Source organism: Vidua macroura, chromosome 5, assembly GCF_024509145.1.
Source record: "Vidua macroura isolate BioBank_ID:100142 chromosome 5, ASM2450914v1, whole genome shotgun sequence".
NCBI lineage: Eukaryota > Metazoa > Chordata > Aves > Passeriformes > Viduidae > Vidua > Vidua macroura.
The window spans coordinates 44,249,571-44,266,341 of record NC_071575.1 but is presented as its reverse complement, the minus strand read 5'-3'; the positions used below and the strand labels follow the sequence as shown (position 1 = coordinate 44,266,341).

Here is a 16,771-nt window from a genome sequence, read left to right as displayed (position 1 = left end):
AGAAAATTATAAGCAAAATCATCTTCTGCTGACAAAAGGTGGGTGTATTTTGTCCCTTATTACACATTATATACCTTACCATTTTAATGAGCTGTCTGGTTTTTCTTGCAGTGTTACCATTCTGTGCTTGTCTAGTTTGATAACTGGCACCATCATTTTATGCTGTGGATTTTATTATACAAGACATGTGATGCACAGTATTTTTAAGTACATTTCATCTTTTATACTGATTGCAGATGGTTAAATATTGCTCGTATGCATTATATTTATCTCAGGCATTATTAATCCAACTCCAGTGTTTTCTTTAGCTTCTGTAACTTGGTGTATTTGGGATGACCTGAATCCTCTTGTGCCAATTTATACTGGCTGAGGGCTGAGCCCTTTTTTTAGCTCTGTCACTTAGTTCCTCATTTGCAGAAGAGGAACAAGTGTAGTTCTTTTCTTTCACTATTTGTGTGATTGTTGGCTTAAGCCCCTAAGGTGCTCAGTGAAGGAGGCTGACTTGGTACAGCTTCTAGTGTAATCAGGCACCAGTCCCAGCTGGAGCCTCATGGCTCTGAGATGACTACACACAAAATGAATTAGCTGAAAAAGCTTCTCATTTGTCACAGTCATTCCCTTTTACCCTGACAATGGGTACATGCCATACATGTGACACTGAGGCCCTTCTTTGGCAGTGCAGGTGTTTGCCTGAAATAACAAAGCAGTTGTCTAAAAGTAGCCCCAGCATTTTCACATACTGCCCCTGGAAACCAACAAATCCAGGCCCAATTCACAGAAAAACATGCACTTATAGGAACAAGAAAATCTGGGAATTGTTTGCAAGTCTTTCATGGGACTATTTTCATCTTTAATAGCAAGGAGAGCCTTTTCATAGATTCTGCTGTAATCAGTATGTGATAGGCTTTGTTATTGGGTGTATGTGTAAGAAATGTTGCATTGTTTTAGAGTATATTGGAGTGATTTATGTTGATATAACAGTAATGATGACATTCAGATAATTTCAACTCTCCACAGCAATGCTCTGGAATGTATTATTTGACTTTAGAAATCCACTAAGGATTTTATAAAAACCACACAGGTTTTTATGTGAAAATAAAAATTCTGAGATGAGACTGAACAGGTTCATCTGCTTTCTAAGTGACAGAATTGCTTCCAACTTTTAAAATGCAAGCAGTGAATTAAAAAAAGAGAAAGATAAACCTCAGTTTGCCACCATTAGACAGAGCACTGCCTTGGCTACACGTTTTATGCCCATCCATATCTTACCTTTAGCTACATGGCATATTGAACATACAAGACTTACAGACAGGTTGTAGAGAGCATACAGATCCACCTATCAATAATACTGAGTTCATGTAAGAAGAGGGAGCGAGCATTGCTTGGTTGCTCTTAATCAAACCTTAGAGAGGAAAAGAAACAAGAATATGCTTGATATTGTCAGTCTAGCTGAGTTATTTCTGCAAAGCTAATTGAATGGCAGATGTTTATACTTCCTTGAAAAGTTTGAAGCCTGTCATATGAAACATTAACAAAAAGACAATTACTTTTATTGCCTTTGACTTCTTCTAACTTGCTATAAAGCTGCTGCTTTAATTTGTATAACAAAACAGACATATTTAATCATTAAGTCTTGAGATACCAAATGCATTAGATATTTTTACATCTGTTAGAATCCAGACTTTACTGAGCCCATCAATAAATAATTTGTTTCCATATGTATAGAGGAGGGGAAGTATTCCCTAGTGCTTTTAGTGATTTGAAATTATAGGCTGTGATGGTTTCTGAGTTTCAACTACCATTTAATTACTCAGCTATACTGTGTTTGGCATCATGTCCCTGTGGGTCACAGACGTTGTGTAAGTGTGGCCTTCAGTCAACTAGGTTTCTAGTTTCCAACAGGTCAGAAGCTAAAAATTCCTTCTTCTGGAACTGACCATGTTTGCTTCTCTGTCATGTAATGATTTTTAGGGAAAGGAGATTCCCCAGTATAACACCAGGTCTGACAGATAGATTGGACACCAGCACTACATAACACAGTTTAATTTCTGTGTTTCCCACTGGAGCAGCAAAACAACAAAATCAACATGCCTATAGAGTCTCCCAAATAGTCTCAGTAGTGTCCAGCAGCTGGCTTTGCCTCGGCTGGTCCCCAAATAATTAACTCTTCTTTATCTCTTCCTAGTACCCAGATAGTATTTTCAATATAATTTTTCGTTAAGATTCCTTAGAGCCCTGCCTGAGCCAATGGGTGCTGTAGGCATATCGCTCTTGTTGAAATGGTATGAGCAGGGACAAAGGTGATGTTGCTCAAACTGGGAAAGAGCTGTAGTTTTCTTCTCACTCTCCCCAACACTTTTTTGATTGCTGCAGTAGCCAGTAATGCTGAACTTGTCTTGATACCTCTAATGCCAGAATGACACAGCCTCAGGTAGTGTGTGATGGTGCCGTGTGCTTTCATCTCCTGCTTCATTAGCAGAGAGGGCAGCCACAGGCACGGAGGGGACTATCCATTAGCAACCAATGCAAGGTGGAGCTGTCAGAGCCTCTGAAATCAGTCACAGCAGGCATGGAATCCATTTCTCCCTGGATGAAAATAACTGAATTAAAGAGCTGCTTCAGGACTGGCTCTGGGGAAGGTACTGTGTGTCCTAAGGCGGCCTGATGCTCGGAGTGGTTTGAAGCACTTATGAGGGCCATAAGGGAGAAAGAAGCCGAGGCCCAGCAGTCATGGTGGCACTCCAAGCCTGGCCACCTCCAGCTCATACCAGACATTTGCAAGCAGTTCCCTGTCTCTGCATTAAGATCATGGTGGTAGCAGGATAGTCCTGCTGTGCAGGGTAGCATGTCAGCAGAAAGATTGGGAATTGGCTCTATCCCCTGCAATGGTTTCCCTCCATCCAACAGCACTGTACAGTGCACCAGAGGCACAGGGGGAGGCACAGACCAAAGGCAGTTGCCGGTGGTGGTGCCCCACTCCCAGGGAAGTACTCATGGTTTCAGTGACCCAAACTTGGCAGGGCTGCTTTGCTGCTGTGGCCAGCCAAATTTGGCCATCGCCTTCAAGAACTTTTACTCTGTCCTGGCCAACTCTGTTTCCATCTCTTTTTCAACAATCGTAGAATTGTAGAAGCCTCTGGAGCACTGCACTTCTCAGTGAATTCATGGCTTGCACCCCCTGCCAGCATTAATTTAGTGATACAGTAAGTCAGAAGACTGCACTATAGTTGTTCTGGCTGGTAATAGTCATTTTGTCTGTGATTTTATTTCATCTTTCAGGAGAGACATTGAAGCTCTTTCATTCATATAAACCCAGCTTTGATTTCACTCTCCATCAGTTCTCACTGAGCTTTCCTGTGATGTTGTTTCCCACATCACATACCACACAAGGAATTAAATGATGGAAATTTGTGGCTAGGTAATCCATTCTATTGCCTGTAGATGAAAATGAGAAAACTGTGTACATCCCTTTCTAATATATCTCACTATGGATTTAAGGATATAATCCTATAATCCTTCTTGGATGGCTCTTTACTTTTAGTTTCGCTCAGATGGTTTTTGGACTTGACTATATACAATGTGCAGCACACATTTGGTCTATAATGAAATTTCATTCCAGTTCAGAACTGTGTGCCCAAAGTGGAGAAACAATTCTCAACAGCAGCACTGATCCTATGTATAACACACAATCTGTTAAGGAGTAGATGGCAGAAAAGAAGTGATTAATTGATCAGCTTTATGAGACAGCTAGTTAGAGGAAACCAAGAAGATTGTTGTTCCATGTCAGGAGTGTGAGTGTACATTTTTATGGCCTTGATTTGACCCTGTTTTTACTGACTGTGTGTTGGAGAAAGCTGCCCAGACTTCTGAGACTGTGCTGGGTGACATTTCTGACGGCAGCTGCTTGGTGGTGCCCCAGCCATCTGCAACTGCCACCTTCCAGACAAGAACTGCAGCATGTTCTGTTGGCTCTAAGTTGTGCTTTTGTCCTGACCTTAAGTTGAAAAGCTCTAGCTACATCTTCTGAATGAATGTTAAATACCCTTGGGGATGTTTTTGGCATCTGGGCCAAACAATTACAGCACTAATCTAAATTACACAAACTCTTACTATTCCTCAAGGTCAGGCTGCAAAGATTTTCATATCTGGACAATGTGTTCTAAATACAGGGGATTAGAGAAAGAAAAGCATCACACAAACAAGCCTAATATCAGAAATGAGCAGATGATAATTTAAGCAAGACGAATACAGTAGCATGTAAAAAATGCTGTTAAAAATGTGACAGTGCCACTGAAGCTGCAGAATCATGCATTCAGGAATTAGGAGCTGTTGGAATTAACTCACCAGTACAAACTTTTCACCCCTATTTTGTCCGTGCACTGTGATACAATCTTTAATCATCTATTCACATTCCATTTTTCCACAGGACCTCTCTCACTTGCTGCACTGGATGAATGGTGTTCACTTAATGAGAAGCTATTCGATACCTTGGTTTACCTTTTCTGTGCAGCCTGTGGCCCCGGGCCTTACTTACTGCACATGATTGGAACCTTGCTATGAAGATGAAATCATTCATTTCCTTGTGGACTTTTTTTGTGACACTCATTGCTATATTTCCTAAGGGCTTCTCAAGCATTAATATATTTATCTTCACAATAGCCTTCACAACAGGAGTATTATTGTCCATTATTGTCCACATTTTATACTGAGGCACAAAGAAATTAAAGTCAAAGGGCCCCTAATTTGAGATGTCTGACGACATTATTATGAAAATTCATATTATTACCCATCTCTTATCTGAGCAGTTACCTAATTGAGGGAGGAGGGTCTAGCATATTATTTCGTTAGTAACAGACAGAGCCACGTATTTACTTGATGTAATCTTATATATTATTATACTGGCAGCCCTATTTCTCTTGTAGCATTCAAACTATTTTAAAAGCAGTTTCTTTGCTTGTTTTGAATGATGCCTATAACTGTGTCAAATATGTAGCTCCATAAAAAGTCTGGTTACTTTTTTATGCTGATCTTAAAGGAGTACAGTGTTGTCCTATCTGGATAGTGCCATGCACTACAGGACTTCGGTTCTCCCCACGAATATTGTGTCAACTCTTCCTCTTCCCAGTGGTGATATATTCAGGTCCAGCTCTCGTTAGTTTCAATACCAGCCATGGACACTTGTCACTTGTACAAATCTAAGCATAGGTAGGGTGGGGAGGCAGTCTCACAGGGAAAAAATAATAGTTTGGTTCTAGAAATTCACTTGGTGTCTCTTAGATGTCTCATAGCAGAGTAGGTTGAGAAATGTGTCATAGCAGAGCTGGTCAAATTCAGTTTCTCCTAGCAGCAATGACTTCTGTAACAGGAGGCAAATGTTTTCACATCTGCTGCTACCCCCTCTTCCCACACACTTTTCAGTCTGTGCAGCAGATGCAGAGTGCAGAACTACAGGGGTCTCTGTCACTATATATTTCCACCTCACAATCTTAAGTTAGATACTCCTCAATGAAAAAGGTTGTTTCTTCTGGAACCAACTCTGTGTGATGCAGTAACTAAGAAAGGATCGTACCATGCCTACCCACAAGCTACAGATAACCTTAGTCTGACATCTAGTTCTTGAGTCTTCACCACTGAAATTTTCAGGCAGATGCCTTAATGCAGGACTTTCTGTGTGCACAAATCTGATATTTTTTACAAAAAGACAGTAATCTCAAAATCAAAAGCCTGCCATATCAATCCAATGTGTCTTATCAGGTACTGGAACTCTTACCTCCCCTGCAGGGATGTTTGCCATGTGAGCAACTGCTAATAGCAGTATGTGCTTTTTCTTCCAATGAGACAGTTCATAAAAAAGAAGAGAAATATACTTTGCCTCTGGACTTCACATCTACTTGTTAACAGCAGAGGGTGGTGATAATTAGAGGCATGATGACCAGTCCAAACTCCAGAGCCAATGAGGTACTGGCACTTTCTGATCATATGCCCAAGTGTGGCTTTTTCCTTCCTGTCACTTCCAAATCCTCTCTCTGTGTCTCCTTTTTTGCCCCCATCCTGGGTCCTCCTCATGTCCAGTTCTGTGACATATCCCATTATTTGTATACAATTCCAGCTTTAAATCTTCATGTCTCTCATTTCTAGGCTCCATATTTAGTGAATCCAACTCATCTACCCTGCATCTGCTATTCAAACCAGAATGACTCCTTGTCTCCCTTCTCCCTCTCCATAATTCGGTCCCTTTTTCCTTAACCAGCCAGTCCCAACCTCCTGCTCTCATCCCTACCCTCTTGCCCTCATTCAAGTCTCTCCTCTCTTCCCCCTCCTTTTGTGTAGTCTATTCCAATTTTCCTATCAAACCTTTGTGTCTCTGTGGTCATTTCCTTTCACAGCACAGCCCAGGCTGTGTGGCTGCACATCAGTATGCCGAGCCTTCTGCTCAGCCTCTTAGAGAGGGCTGGTGGGGAGGGAGTAGGACAGGGTTTAGCATAGAATAATTTAGGTAGAATAACACCCTTAAGATCAAGTTATTAATCTAACACAGCCAAGTTCACCACTAAAACTTGTCCCTAAACATCACATCTAAGTGTCTTCTACATACCTCCAGGGATGGGCCCTTAATCACTTCCCTGGGCAGCCTGTTCCAGTGCATATAATACAAAGTTTTTGTATTATATTTGATTATATACTTTGATTCTACATACTGCTATGTTGTTCATTGTGCAAAATAAAAAGAAGAAGACCAAAAAATTAAAATTAAAATTAATTTTAAAAAATAGTTCTTGCTATATTCAGTCTCAGGCTCAGAGCCAAACGCCCTTTTGCCTCCATCTTCCCTCAGGTCCAGATGCCTAGCTCAAGCTGTACTTGACTAGTTCCAGCTGCACACAGAGTACTTGGGATTAGTAATTAGAGGGAAGCTGGCTCTCTGTCTCTTAGCTGCTGTGCAGGGCTAGCTCAGTCCTTGTTTGAGAGCAGCTCAGAGTCCTGCCAGCAGCAGCAGCAGCAAAAAATGGGGGTGGAGGCAAAGGGGGGATGGAGGATGCTCTATCTCTCTCTGAGATTTGAAGTTTCACTACAGTTTGATGCTCTAGGAGCTAAGGGACTCTTTGGCATGCTGAATGATGCACAGTTTGGGAAGGTGTTTGTTTCTGAACCTTTAACTAGATTCTTGTAAGTAGGAAAATTACTGACTTTTCAAACTTTGTCAGTTTGAGGCAGGTATTTACAGAGAAGAAAGAGGTACATCTCTGAAACAAAGTTACTCCCTTGCTAAACTGTATATCTCCACTTGAGATATCTCTACAGAGCAAAGCAGTTTATTTTCCATTTGGTCTCACTCTCAGAAGTGATTTAATGGTGCTAGTTGAAAATGTCAAAACCCTAAACCAGAAACATAGAACCAAATAGAAAAAAAAAAAAATAAAACAGCCTGAGGCACACACCAGGCATGGGCTGTGTTCAACCCAAGCAGTTATATTTGGAAAAGTTATAAGCAAATGAGATCAGTATGTGCACAAGCCCACTTGCATGACAAGCAGCAGCGCTGTGATGTCTGCCTGTTCTAAATGGCACCTGCCATAGTGATAGCTGGGTGTCCTTGTGTATGAATCCCTCTAGTGCTATTTTTTATAGCAAAACGAACCAAAAACCACTCTCTTTTCATACTGCAGGGAACTTCCTGCATTTCGTTCAGTTGCTTTTATACAACTACACTAAGGACTGAGTTTTCTCACTCTGTTGCCCTGTGGGAGGGGTATGGAAGGAAGAAGAGCCTCTGCTTCCTTGACCTGCTGAATTTCAGATCAACAGAGGTGAGACTTTTCCCAGCTTTACACAACTGTGCTCTGGCATCCTGGCTCCATTTTTAGCCTTCACCGAGATGGCTCCAACTTGACACAGCTGTGTTGATTTGCAGACAAAATGCCTTGTTCATATTGGTGATGCTCAGAGTCTGAGCAGAGTTGTTATGTAGCCACTTCCATGCAACTTTTCTCAACCTAATTTTTGTATTCATTTTTCTGGCCATAAAATCTCTCTTTTCCTTTGCATAGTGCTTATAGGTATAAGCAACTTTGAACTGTCAAAAAAAAAAAAAAAAAAAAAGGAAAATGAAATTTTTATTCCCCATACAGTTCTGGTAAATAAATTTCCACAGTGTGTCCTAATGCAAATATACACAGTTGTGAGGTTTCTTCTGCAAAGACCACTTCAGAGAGTACTGCTCACTGGGACAGTGAGAGGCAATCAGGACAGTATTATCCAGCAAACACATTTTGTCTACTGTATCAATTAATGGTATTCTTTGTTATAAGACACAGATTGCTACTGGAAATTCAGAAAAGTGGTGAGAATCTTAAAAAATTGTAGCTAAACTTCAAGTTCCATTGGGGATAGAATAGTTCTCTGTATAGCCACACAGAGAACTATACAGGCTAGATGGGCCTTCAGGTTGTATAAGAAAATTAAATTAAATTATTACTGTGTTTTGTGGCTAAATCATAGATTTCTGTAACATTAATGTTAGAATGAGAACATGCACTTAGTTTTCCTTAGTGATTTAGTTCCAAAAAGGTAACAGAAACATGCTCAGTAAAAGATAAATGTAGACATCAGTTATATGATTGGTAATTGCCCTCATATCATGGAAATTAGTGAACACTTTCAATGCTTTTTCAGGGAAGTAGAATGTTGTCATTAGTGCCAATTAAGTAGCAAGCCTCTAATAACTTTCTTTCCTATCAAAGAACCTCTTTCATGGGGCTTCACTCTCTTTATCAGCAAAAGGATTTCCATGTATCTAGTATGAGTTCATAGGAAACAATTATTTAGAATTAGGCATGAGGTGATGCAGACTTGAATAGTATGTTTATCAGAAGGAAATAGTAGTGCTTGCTTCTTAAATGGTTGCTACAAGAGTTAAATGAGAGATATTTTCCTTGAATTTTGACTCAATATTTAAAGCAAAAAGTTTGTCAGCTGACTGCAGGAAAACTCAGAAGAGAACTAGGAATGAGAGGCAAAAAATGTATCAATATTTTAGGAAGGAGCATTTAATTACTAATATTATTTCTTATTCTGAGTTTCTAACAAAAGGCCTGGTCATTCTAAGTGACTGTTAAGGAGTAGTCAATACTATGATCAGTCTTTATATTGGTCAAGAATACAAGACAGGGAAATGTTAAAATGAATTTTGTGTCCTTGAGCATTATGTATCCCCCTGTGCTATGTTCCTATAAGAGCTTGTAATCTTCAATGGCTCACTTGAGCAAAAACTTAAAAAAAATTCTTTTCTGGTCAGTGGTTTTTGGAGCCTTGATCAGGGAAGTCTGTCGTTTGTGAATGAGATTTGAAGTAAAAAGACTATGAGCTCGAGCTTTCACCTCTTTTCAGCATCTGCAAGGTCTAGTAGGGTCTTCACTATAGTACATGAGAAATGTTTTTTTATTAGTAACTCAGCTTTTGAATTTTTGCTTGCAGAATCCAGTGAAATTGCGTTTTGGGCAGATCAGACCATTTGGCTGACCTCTGCTGTCAGGCATGCTGATGCAAGCCAATAGCCCAGTAGTCTTTAATTTCTAAATAGTATAGTCCTGTAATAATAACCTGTCGTGTGAATCTAATTTTTTTCCCTGCATTGTAACTCTCCAACTCTGGTTATAGATTCTTTGAAATTGCAGTAGTACTTGTTATAATCTGGTTTGCTCATATTTCTTTCATATTTGCATACCTTGAAGCCATGCTTTGTACATATAAACTGGATAAACCTCAGGAAAAATGTGCTGTGTCTGAGGAGACACCAAAGAAATGGTCTCTGATTTCTTTTAAAAACATGGCAGCAAGCCTATTGTTCTTGGGCTCTAATTGCATTTACATAATTAACAGAAGTGCCCAGCCAAGTCAACACATAGCAGGTAGCACTGCTACAGATCAGCACATCCCTAAATATGTTTTGTAGTGCATTTCTTATGTACCTAAACTGCTACATCTAGTTTCTATCTATTCATTATTTTGGTAAATCTAGATTGCCTGGGACCCTCTGAAGAATAATGATATGTTTGAATGAGCACAGCAACTTAAGTAGCAGACATTTTTTCTGTAGACATGTTAGGAGAATTATAATTGATGCCTTTTTTTATCACTGAATGAAAGGAAGATAAAAGTGCTGCTATAAATTGAAAGTTGAAATAAATTATGTAAAATACATAATTCGCATAATGACTGTCCCTTTATAAATGTTCATATTAAGTAACCATATCATTTGGGATAATTCCTCCTTGAGGAATGCTGTGAAAGAACAGCTCATTCATTTTCTTGACTTGGTGAATTGTTCTAAAACAGCTCCTCTGATGAGAAAATTAATTTAGCATTTCTTTAAACTATTGAAAATAATGCTTGAATTCTATACTTTCCTGTTCAGAAAGTTTCAGTAACTGTGTCCACTGTTATGGTTTTGACTAGTTAAACTGGAACTCCCCACAAAAAACCACACACATCTACCTCTTGCCTGCATGCATATACACATGCAGAACCTTGCTTTAAATTCCACCCAGCCTATTAATCAGACTGACAGAGTAATCACTCAGCTGCTGTAATGTGGCTGCCCTAATTCATTGTTGGCAGTAATTAAAATTTTTGGAACTTGGAAGTTTGGAAGCCATGGACTTATCTGCAGGCAAGATCCTGTGATCTTGCCCTCATAACAGTGTCTCTGAGAACAGGCAATGTGTCATTTCCCAAAATTTTTGTCAGGAAAGTTCCTAAAATTAAAAATAGATACTTATAAATTAAGTCTACGACCTGTAGATGTTACAGAGGAAGTTGTGGGAGAAAAGACAGAAAAAGGGAAAATAATTTAAGTGTTATTGTTTGTGGCAAAAGTTAGAGAGATACAGTGTTATGTGGGTAGATGAAAGAGCAAAATTTCTGAAAAAAGAGATGGTGTAAGAAACCATCTTCCCCTCCAAAAAGAGTGGCTTGTGGGGCACTTATGATTTTCCTCAAAGAAAATTCTCCCTGAATGGAAATTAGCAAGTTGTCTTCCAGAAGTAGCATCAGCAGCAAGGGGGGAAAGGAATTTCTTGCAAATCAAAAGTAAAGACTAAATAGAAGGATTGCAGGAAGACATCCTTCAGAAGCATCTGTTAGTTTGAATAAGCTTCTACCAAGAGCTGTATATATGGTTTCTTATCTACACTGAATTTCCAAATCTTTTGAGCTTGTCCACCCTGTCTCACCCTGTCTCATCTGTCTTTTTTTTTTTTTTTAACTTTAATTCAGCCTTACCTTGTGGTCAGCATAGTTGCTATATTTAGATTCAAATCTCACTAGGAGAATACTTCAATTCATTGCATACCAATGAATTGATTTTGGTTTTGAGATTAGAAAAGACATCTTAATGACATTTTCTCTGTTTCCAAGGATTTTGATAGGAACAGTTTTGAAATTCAGACCAAAGAGTTGTGTTTGCCAAGATCAGGGCGAGTTTATGCAATTAGAACTTGGTTCACTGTGTTTTTGACAAGCTCTCCCAGGAGGTTTCTAAACATTGAAAACCTTTTAGGATGAAGTTCATGTTTTCTGCATGTGCTTAGCAAAGGCAGGTATATTGCTCCAGTATAAAAAGCTGAAATTGCATTTTTCCTCTCTCATGCTCAGGAAGTGAGTTTTGCATTGGGCGTCAGAGAGGAGGCTGTAGAAAAGAGTTATCTTCCCTAATTTTTATTCACATTGAAGACTATCCTTTTGGCTTGTGATATTGTTCATCCTCTAAGGAATGTAATTTATGTATGTATAACAGAGTAGTAGCATCACTTCCTCAAGGGATAAGAAAATGAATGGATTTTTGGGGATGGGAGGGCAGATAGAAAAGAGAGAGCTTAAGCAAATAATTCTGCAACTATTAAGTGACATACACTCTCTCTAATAAGAGGATATGCCATGTCACTGAACTGCAGAGAATGACTAACACGATGCTGAGCGCTCAGTGGAAGATACACTATGGTAATCCCAGCAGCACACTAGTTTTGTGTAGCCTCTTATTTACCAAAAATAATAATAATAATAGTAGACCTGTACTTACATAGGGAGACCTACTGTTTTCTTATTTTTCTCAGCTCCTGGAACAGATGTGCCTAATGGCCACACCACAGCTTTTGAGGATAAAACTGGAGGTAGAGGGGTAGCATGGAGATGGGTCTCAGGAATGGGATAAGTTGCCTTCAGGAAATGAAGTTCTGTTTGCAAACAGTATGCTGCCACTGTGCATCCTTCTAGCAGGCTAAAATCCAGGACATAGAAAATGTTTAAACTTCAACTTAAAAAGAGGGAGCAGGGAAGACCAAGTATATTCCATCTTACTCTTGTCCCTGAAACAAAAATTAAGTACAGAGATCCATGTTTTGCAGACAGCCTTTCTTCTTACAACCTTTGCACGCAGTTTCCTTTCCTTTCCTTTCCTTTCCTTTCCTTTCCTTTCCTTTCCTTTCCTTATATAAATTATATATTAGTTAGCACAAGTTATGAAGAGGAAAATAATTTTGGAAAGAGCTATTACCATTTTTTTAAGGAGGGAATTCACATTGACTTGTTTACAAACCCCACATTTAAATTAATGAGACATTTCTCTCTGTATTCCATATGCATTCAGTGTTTTTACTTTATGTCGCCTTCAGCTCTATTATTTTTTCAATATCGGTCAAATGTAGCATGTAATACTGTTTTTTTTGCCAATGGAAATTTAATATTACTGTTTCACTACCTTAATTGCAGCAAGTTGAACCCTGCACATGCTATTTTGTTTAGTTATAGCTAAACCAAAACAAGCTGGATGAAAGTTTCAAACCTAGAGCATTGGTCCAAATCTGCCACTTTAGATCACACTGAATACCCAAGGGGAATTTATAGTTTTCTTTGGAACCAGACACAAATTCTGGGGACTCAGAATAGGTGATGGTAAAACTCTTCAGAGCACATATAATAATCTGAAGGAATTTTGTCCAGAACAGAGTGGCTCCTCAGTCATGCATTTCTAACACTGACGCAGCTTTGGATTGATTTACTTTCCACCTACAGTGAACAACACACAGTAATCCCCTTGCTCCAGATGCTCTTTATTTTTATAACACCATTTTTGTTCTGTTGCAAAGCTTATAGCAAGGAAATATCTGCTCAGGTATTTTACAGCAAATGTCTCTTCTCAGGTTTAGGTAACACTAAAAAACACCATTAAAATTTAAATATCAGGCAACAAGGAAATTCATGTATGTGGATATTTGTACAGCTGAAGTTAGCTGGAGACAGTTGTCTTAATGTAAAATTACTTTAGAACCCTAAATAGAGCTTGCTGTTCTCAAATAGGTACAAATGTAATTAGCAGTGTTTACAAATCCTGAAATGCCCCAGATACCATTTTAGTGTTCAGCTGCAGTGTGCATATATTTCCTACAATGCAGTGGTATGTGTTTCATTGCATGTACTTCTGCAATATTCTGATATTGTTGAAGATGATTGTACAGCAATATATTTAAAATTTATTTTTATTCTCCACATCATAGTCAGATATTTGGTTTTCTAGGGTACCAGAAAGATTGACTCTTCTGTCGTGATTTCCCTTGACAGTAGGATGTAGTCTCAGTAAATGTGTAAATATAAGTATTGTGTATTATTAGTGAATGTTCATTTCTCCTATTCATCACAGATATAGCTTTCATAAAGTGTGTCACTGAGGTAGTTAGAAAAACCATTACAACTGGCTGGTGGTTTACGGAAATTTCAAGTAGAGAACAAGACACAGTTGTTTTACTGGAGCTGATTTCTTTGTCTTTTACACATACACAGTATTGTAACATTAACACTTTGTTTAGCAGTTTAACGGACTAAAGAATTAACTGGAAAAGTTTTAACTGGTGTTTCTCATCCAGATGGATTGAGCTAATAAGCTCAACTGAGGTCAGACATGAGTGACACAGTAAAGGAGTAAAAGCTTACAGAAAATAGAGACACTGAAATAAAATCAAAGAACATTTACTTTTGAGTATATTTTTTTTCATCAGCTTTGTCAGCAGTTGTGAATAGCTATTCAACAGGTAAGAGTGATTTACAAAGAAGAGGAACCTCAGAGTATCATCTTGGATATATGTGACTTCACATTTTTCTGATGAAAAATCTGGTGGACTTGTCCTAGGACATCCTGGGAGTAAGTGCACAGAGGCTGTGCTTTATGGTGGCTGCCACTCCTCAGGAATGGATAAACGGGTTTCACCTTGCTCCTGTTTGACACTAATAAGTACTTAAAACTTAAAGAGTAACTGTAGGACAGAACAGTCCTTGCCCTCAGCAGGAAATGGTGACCACTGCTGTTCCTGGTCACTACACATCTCAAGGTCTGAGACCTTCTAGTGTCTGCCCTTTCTTGTGCACTGGCTTGTTTTCAAACACAATTTGCTCCTAATGTAAGAAAATAAATGGATAGTCATTCACTCTTCACACTACTAGCAGTATTTGTCCTGTCAAGAAACTAGCAATGATCACTAGGGACCAGAGCATTGTGCTAGATGATAATTAAAGACAGCCAGAATACAACTCCAGTCCTAGAGAATTTCATTGCTAAAGAAAATCCCAGAGTTATAACTGGTTAGACAGGTAGGTACAAGCAGTAGCAACTTTATTGGTCAGGATGACAGGTAAGCCAGGATACCTAATTCATGACATGCTAATGTTTTGTCCTGCAAAAGAGAATTATAAAGAAGAATGAGACAGGATAAAGCTCTTCAGCTGATAGAGAACTGCTCAGGAGAAAAAAAAAATCTCTAAACAGAGAAAAAGTTATAGCCTGAACTTACAGATTGATTGAAAGAGCAGCTGTCATATAGACAGTCTGTACATAGGTGTTGAAAGATCTAAAAGAATTTGAATGAAAGGAAGTGGACTGTACTTTATTGTATGAAAGAGAATTTCATGGTCAAAAAAATAGACTAGGTGAATGGTCTTTGCAGAAGCATTTCTGTATCAGTGGAGAACAGCACCCATGAAGGCCAGAGGGAAAGGTGCCAATGTAACTGAACAGCAGATGACGAGAGCCTTGATAAAAATTTTAGCTGTGGGATTTGGTAGGAATCTTCATATCTGTCACATGTTATACAAAACAACTCTGCAGTATCAAGGCACTACAAGGTTCTGAGGAGTGAATAGATGATGATACCAAAACCATAGTCACAGGGGGAAGAGAGAGAGGTGCCATCTGTCATGAATCAGGTGTAGATATGCAACTTCCAGTGAAATGCAAGCATTCCTTATTTTAGGTGGACTGAAATACTGAGATTAGTTTGACCTTCCTGTGGAAAGGCTAAATACCAATTCAGATGGTTCAGTAACAAATGGTACTGTTTTGAGGACATGTACATACACAGCTTTGTCTATGCTCAAATTGCATTAATGTGTAGATTCACAGTGCAGAGTGAAGAATGCAAAGGGCTTGTTTGGATCCTGTGTGGCCTGGGAATTGTTGCCCTTAAATAAACAGAAATAGATAATAGACCAAAGGATTCTGTAATTATTTTTTTAATGAAAGAGGTGATTCAAGGCCAAGCATGCATTGCTGCTCTGTCATAGAGGGAGTTATTGCTGTCTTATTATCATTTTCTCAAATGAGAGAAAAAGAGGAAGATTTGCAGGAGCTTGAAGAAGCTAAGCAGAGACTGAGGAGAGAAGAGCACAAAAATTATGGAGAGCAACAGCATGGTTGTGGATATGTTAATTCCTTACATTGACATATAGTGCAGGGATAGCCTTTCTATACCTATGTCTGGTCCTGGGAGTTGTCTTCAGTCTTCTGTCTCTGCAGCTTGGATCTCAACCGCAGCACTTATTCTACCACTGCAGTGGTTTTCCCATATTTTAAATTCTTTAAATCAACACTGTGATAAAAGGTGAAGCAGTGTCTTCAATAAGGGACTTGGTGCCACAGTTCCTAATGGGTTTTTTTAATCATTATTGTCAGTAACAATCCAGACAGGTGAAGCAAAATCAGATGACCAAATCAGATAAAATTTTCTGGACTTGAAAACTATGAAGAGATTAGCACTGATAGTACCAACATGAAGGAGGAGGTCTTCTGAAGAGTAGTGTGTCATCTTTCACTGTGGGAGATAAGTAGGCCCACTGAAGCCATTCAGGTATACAGGTGGTAACATTAAGAGTAGATGTAGTTTTTTTGTTTAACAAGGGCTAAAACCAGCACTGCCTATCAAACTGTCTTCCTCTATTTGTCAAAGAACAGAAGGTCAGAAGGTGAGCAGTAAGTTTGATCTCACAAACATGAAAGTGACTTGTAGTCACAGCTGCTGACTTCCTTTCTTACCTCTGTTTGAATGAAATACTATAAATATGTTTGCAGTTTAGCAACTCACAGAGATCTCAGAAATAGACATCATGGTGAGTTGCAGGACTGCAATAAAGTTAGACATAACCACAGAGGAGTTGAGCCTTTGTCTCTGAATTCTGGTTGTTCATTTCTAACTTCAAACACTTGCAAAAATACAAAACCATTGCATCTCCTGAAATTTCCTCATGATGTCTGTGTCCATCATATTCTAAGATGCAAAGATATCTGAAAACCATCTTCACTTCAAAATGTTTTTAATAAATACATAAAACATGCTATAGGCGGTTTCTGAAACACATACACATTCATATATGCGTTTTCTCAGTTCCTGCCCTGTTTTTATTTACTGTTTTGAGACATTTAAAGTACAGGTGTGTTCATAGCATTAAATTT

General features: G+C 38.8%; 1 protein-coding gene across 3 annotated transcripts in view; it reads left to right on the top strand.

Annotated features, from left to right (window-relative positions):
* Window positions 1-16,771, top strand: part of TMEM117 (transmembrane protein 117) — a 189,910-nt gene that overhangs the window by 158,679 nt on the left and 14,460 nt on the right. The window lies entirely within an intron of this gene.